This window comes from Nanorana parkeri, unplaced genomic scaffold, assembly GCF_000935625.1.
Source record: "Nanorana parkeri isolate BGI_ZX_2015 unplaced genomic scaffold, ASM93562v1 scaffold925, whole genome shotgun sequence".
Taxonomy (NCBI): domain Eukaryota; kingdom Metazoa; phylum Chordata; class Amphibia; order Anura; family Dicroglossidae; genus Nanorana; species Nanorana parkeri.
Window position 1 is genome coordinate 154542 of NW_017307193.1, and position 6000 is coordinate 160541.

At 42.0% G+C, this 6000-nt stretch overlaps 1 protein-coding gene across 1 annotated transcript in view; it reads right to left on the reverse strand.

Annotated features, from left to right (window-relative positions):
- The window catches only part of AGPAT4 (1-acylglycerol-3-phosphate O-acyltransferase 4), a 54442-nt gene extending 53085 nt beyond the window's left edge, over positions 1–1357 (reverse strand). Inside the window, exon 1 of the mRNA XM_018566214.1 lies at positions 1324–1357. The gene's annotated coding sequence lies outside the window, so the exon portion shown is untranslated. The remainder of the gene's footprint in view (positions 1–1323) is intronic.
- Positions 1358–6000: the final 4643 nt, after the last annotated feature.

Below are 6000 nucleotides of genomic sequence, written 5' to 3' on the forward strand. Positions count from 1 at the left end.
GTCATGCATTCCAAATGTACAAGCAGAAGCCTAGCTGTATTGGTGCAATATCAAATAATCATTTTTTTCTTTGATCAATAATCTAACAACATTCAATTAGTAACATCCAATTTCAACAACATTCTTCTCCATCATTAAGGGAAGAGTACACAAAATAATTACATAATAAAAAGCACCATAAGTACCCTTTATAACTTTTTCGCTCATATCCTTACAACCCCGTTCATCGTTCTCACACCCTACCCGGAAAAAAAAAATCCTAACCTTATTAATTTTCCTCTCTGTCTCCCATTCCTTCCCCAATTTACATCTTAATCCTCGGACCCTAAATTATATTTCATAATGTCATTCTGAAGTCCACTGACATGTAGTTTTGTATCCAAGGGTCCCAAGTTTACTGGAATTTAGAGATTGTGTCATTTAAAGTTGCAGAAAGTTTTTATTTATCATATACCACCCTATCTTGCTCCTTACTTGATGTATAGAGGGGGTACTAGAGCTCCAAGCCTTTGCCAATGTCTGTTTTGCTACAGCTAGTATGTAAGGCAATAAAACTACATGTTGGTACAGCCCCCAGTTTTAAATTGAGCAAAGCCTCCCACGGGTTGCATCTTATTCGCCTGCCCAATACTTTGCTAATCATTAGAAAGCTACCCATCCAAAACCCCTTTATTTTGGGACATGATTCCCATAGTGAGAGTCATGATGAGAGTTGTAGTTTCACCACAGCGGAGGGCTGAAATTTGCCTACCCTTGGGATAAAGCATTGGGAAACATGCAGAGATGTACTGCATATCTGTTTTGTGCCAACATACACTTTAATAAGAATTACTTCAATAACCATTCACTGTATAAGTTAGAGCAGACTTTCTCAAACCTATTTAACACAGAGGGACCCTTGGAATAATTTTCACGTATCAGGGAACCCTTCTTATAATTACTATAACTACAGCCCATGGAGCACTGGCGTGAAATACAGGAATAACCCCCACCCCTATAGCTAGCTAAAACGATTATTGGTTTCACTAGCTACTTACCCGAGATGCAGAAATTACTCATTGCTGAAAAAAAACCCTCAGCAACCTCTGGAGGTAACCTTGGGTTCCACAGAACCCTGGTTGAAAAAGCCTGACAGAGTTTATTTAGACATTTGGATTTTTTGTAACAGCGATGCATCAGTTCCATTTAGAACTCTAAATCCAAATGTACAGTAAACTTTTTTACATGTTATTGTTTTTTCATTATGCTTTCTAACATATTCTTAAGTTACTTGCAGCCTGTAAGTGTAAGACCTACAGTTTACTTTTTTTTTGCAAAACTTACCTTTCAGTCTGCAACTGTCTTCCTAAAGGGATCACCATCTCTTACTTGTTTAAGATTGCGGTGACATCATTTCTCCTGCAAATGTTATACAGTTTAGCTTGGCAGTTCATTTCATGACAAGCAAGAAAAACATTTTCATAAAATTATTAGGCGCTAATGAATACACATACATACACACCAACAACACATACATACCCAAAGGATCACATTTAAATCTAGAATAAAATGAGTTCTGCAATTGTTCTTTATTTATACTCGCCATAATATGCTTTTTTGATAATAATTCTCCTTCAAGTGAACATGCCAACAGTGAAACTTCTAATAACTAAAAACATATTTCTCTTGTTTCTATTGGTTATTGATTTCAGGACTTCATGTTAAACAACAGGTTGTAATAAGATTAGAACCTACTTAGACATCCAAAGGCTGTGGTAAGGTTTCTTCTTGAATAGTCATTCAAGAAGAGTTTGTCATTCCTGTTCAGATTCTGCACTACCACATAGTTCCTTTAGTAAGATTAAATGAACAGTGACCAGAGGACAAGTAAGTTTTGTATTTCTGTGTTCTAAGACGAAGTCACGCTGGACGTAATGTGTGTAGGGCAGCGCTTCTGGCGTCACTGCAGCTACAGCTGAACTTGCCGGGAGGATGGCTTCGTTGTAATGGAGTCTCCTATCTTGTACTCCTGTGGGGTTTCCCCCTGCGAGAGAGTGTATGATGTTACATGCCTGTTTTTGATGTTTTATGTGAGTACCCTTTTTAATAATAAAGATTCCCTTCTCTGGATGGTTCTTGTTTCTGTTTATCCTTTTCTGGGTATGGTGATTCCTGCGACTCCTATGTTGATTCAAAAGCATTTCATTTTTATCATATAAAAAGGTAGGGATACTAGTATCGTTATCGCTGCCGAGTATTTGGGTGAGTACTAGTACTAGGCAGCCTGACTTCCTGACCAATCAGGAAGCCGAATGGCACCTCATGACCCACTGCCAGGCTTCCTGATTGGTCAGGAAGCCAGTGTTCTTTCGGTAGAACACTGGCTTCACAGGCAATCAGGAAATCGGGCAACGGGTCATGATCCGCCGCCCGACTTCCTGATAATTGGGTGTAAGGTCTTCCGGGCACGTCCGGCGACGAGTGTGCGTTCCAGGGTGGAACGCACCCGGAAGTGCATCACCGCTGTTCACGCCTCCCCACTATGATGCCGGCCGATGCGTTCCACCCTGGAACGCGGAAGCGGCGAGACGTGTCATTCAGTTTCCCGCGCTAGCGGGCTATTTAAAGGCTCCTGCGAGGTTAGCAAGGCGTTCCACTATTGAGGATCGAAAGCCCTGCTAACCCTCCAGCCTAACCAGCCATTGGGTCCAACTCTCCCTAATAACTCCGTCGCTGAGATCCTGTTACATATCCGCTGGGACCCGGGCGTAACATTGGGGCACAAGGCACCGGTACTCGGTATCGGCCAGTACCGAAAAAAAATTATTGGTACTCATACTCAATACCGAAAAAACGGTATCGGTGCATCCCTAATAAAAGGGTTTCCATCCCCTTTCTGAGAAGGGAAATGCGCAGTGAGACCTATTGTGGGTCCATATTATCAGGTGAACACCCCTCTGCACCTGTGTGTTCACTGGGTTCATATGGTGAAGGATTCAGAGAGACTTCAGATTCGTGGCTTCCTGATAGTGTGGAAAAATACTTTTACTTGTGGATAACACTAGATGTGTGTTTATTACACCCTTGAACTTTTCTGCACTTTACCTTGTCCTACGATATTGTGGAAATAGACTCCCACATGTGGATAACACTACATGTATGCTTATTGCACTTTTGAATTCTGTTATTGTCTAATTTTATTTATATATAAACGAGTTGTATCCACTTGAGCTCAAGATTTCACACAGGGATGAGATGGCGTTTGTTATTCATGAATTCTGTTTTATTTGCACAGCTTTTCTTAGTATATAAGTTTTCTGCTTATTTATTTCACTTATATTTATTAACTCGACATATATTTTGTCTCTCTCTCTCTCTCTCTTCATTACACTTGTTGTGATCAGAGTGCTTAGAAGCTTTCGCTGCACACGTACTGGCACAGATAATTTATTACCAAGTTCTGTACAGTATTACATCTAAGTCTAGGAATGGTGTTATATCAAGAGTGCTCTGCTCTTCTTTGGCTGCCAACTGATTTGGAGAAGCAATCTGCGTAATTGTATTGTGTCTACAGTGAGCCGCACGCATAACAGAGTGTCCTGTAACATTGGAATATAGACTACCATTCCCAGAACTGCTTGCTGTGTGTCCCGTGAAGCTGCCTTGACAACAGCAGCATTAATGTTCCTGTCTCAATGCAGAGCTTGCACCAGAGCAATGAAGTGTAATGGGTTTACCACGATGAAAGGAGACTATGGGGTGCATGCAGCTTTACAGGCTTCACAGTAAATCAGGCAGGTGGATGCTGGAGATAAAGATTATGGAGAGGGACAGTAAGAGCTGAGAATGTGCAATAGACTTCCAGAGGGGATACTGTTCCTCTAGTGAACCCGTGTAGATTGTTTTTGCATTTCTAAATGCATAGAATATTTCTGGCTATTAATATTTATAAATGTTAACACCACAGATTGTGGATACAGGAAATAACCAAATGCCTTTCGGGATCAGGAAGGAATTGAGCCATTGACAATTATTGGACCACGCTTAATAAGGATGCTCTTCTTTCCTCTGGATGAACGGCAGTTAGGTTTCTGTGAAAGCAGGTTATTATTTATTTCTGTCTTTTAGTTGAACTACACGGAGATGTCATTTTTCAACCTATGTAACTTAAGGTGCCCATACACTGTACGATTATCGTACAATAATCGCGGGAAATCCGGCGATCGTACGATAATCGCAAAGTGTATGGAAGGCGTGCGACCGTTTCTACTGTACGATCGCACATCTTCCGTCGAACAAGCAGGCTGGAAAACCCACCGAGAATCGTACGATTCTCGGCGGGTTAGTGGCCTGCTTGTTCGACAACTGCCGAACGGGCCGTTGTATACATACTTTATATACATAAAGTATATATATACAGTTGACCTTTTCAGGGAAGATGGGACATCTGTGCAGGAAACTAACTTTAACATTCATTTGCAGTGAAAATTTGAAAGCTGGCCATACACTGCTCAAAATGTGAGCAGTGTGCGGCCTCATCGGCATCCCTCTGTATGACAAAAGTCAATTTTTCAATTGAAGGAGCCAGTCCTAAATTCTCAGCCAAACAGATACTGCAGCCAATCTGGTATTCTGACAAGCACAGAATTTCTCTTGTAAAGGTGCCCATACACTGCTCGATTCTCGTACGAGAATCGCGGGAAATCCCTGCGATCGTACGAGAATCGAGCAGTGTGAATGAAGACGTGCGACCGTTTCTACTGTACGGTCGCACGTCTTTTGTCTAAGGAGCACGCTAGAAAACCAGCCGAAAATCGTACATTTTCGGCTGGTTTGAACGGTGCTCGGGAGACAAATGCCGAACGGGCCGGTGTGCGCACGCGCACACTGCCCATTCAGCATTGCGGTCATCGGAAGCCCGCCCCTCAGGGGGGCGGGCTTGCGATGATCGAGAGTTTTAATTACTTTTTTTTAATTACTTTACAACCATCGCAAGACTAAGGTCTTGCGATGGTTGTAAAGTGTATGGCCACCTTTAATCTATTTATTTCCCCCTGATGCTAAACAGCATTGATGAGGGAATCCATACTGCCAGCTATTGTATTAAGCCGTCCCTGAATACTCGAGCAGCCCATGCTTTTTTTTGGACCAACTTTCAACAATGTTGCAAATAAACCTGCAGACAGGGCCATTAACATCTCAAATTTCAGCTGATTTAGCAGGGATAGGCCAAAATTCGAGCAGTATAACAGCAAGCTTTAATCATAAAGGGTTAAAGCTGTACTCCATGCATAAAACTTTCATTTAACTATATTCCTCAATAGCCACAAACAATACAAGTCAATTTGTTTGCACTGAATGTCTTTGCAAACCCAGACCAGTCTTGATTACAGGAAGCCCCTGTACAGAGGTACAGTTGGGCAAAACAGTATTTAGTCAGCCACCAATTGTGCAAGTTCTCCCACTTAAAAAGATGAGAGAGGCCTGTAATTGGCATCATAGGTAGACCTCAACTATGAGAGACAAAATGAGAAAACAAATCCAGACAAATCACATTGGCTGATTTGGAACAAATTTATTTGCAAATTATGGTGGAAAATAAGTATTTGGTCAATATCAAAAGGTCATCTCAATACTTTGTTATATAACCTTTGTTGGCAATGACAGAGGTCAAACGTGTCCTGTACGTCTTCACAAGGTTGGCACACACTGTTGCTGGTATGTTGGCCCATTCCTCCATGCAGATCTCCTCTAGAGCAGTGATGTTTTGGGGCTGTCGCTGAGCAACACGGACTTTTAACTCCCTCCAAAGGTTTTCCATGGGGTTGAGATCTGGGGACTGGCTAGGCCACTCCAGGACCTTGAAATGCTTCTTACGAAGCCACTCCATCGTTGCCCGGGCGGTATGTTTGGGATCATTTTCATGTTGAAAGACCCAGCCACGTTTCATCTTCAATGCCCTTGCTGATGGAAGGAGGTTTGCACTCAAAATCTCACGATACATGGCCCCATTCATTCTGT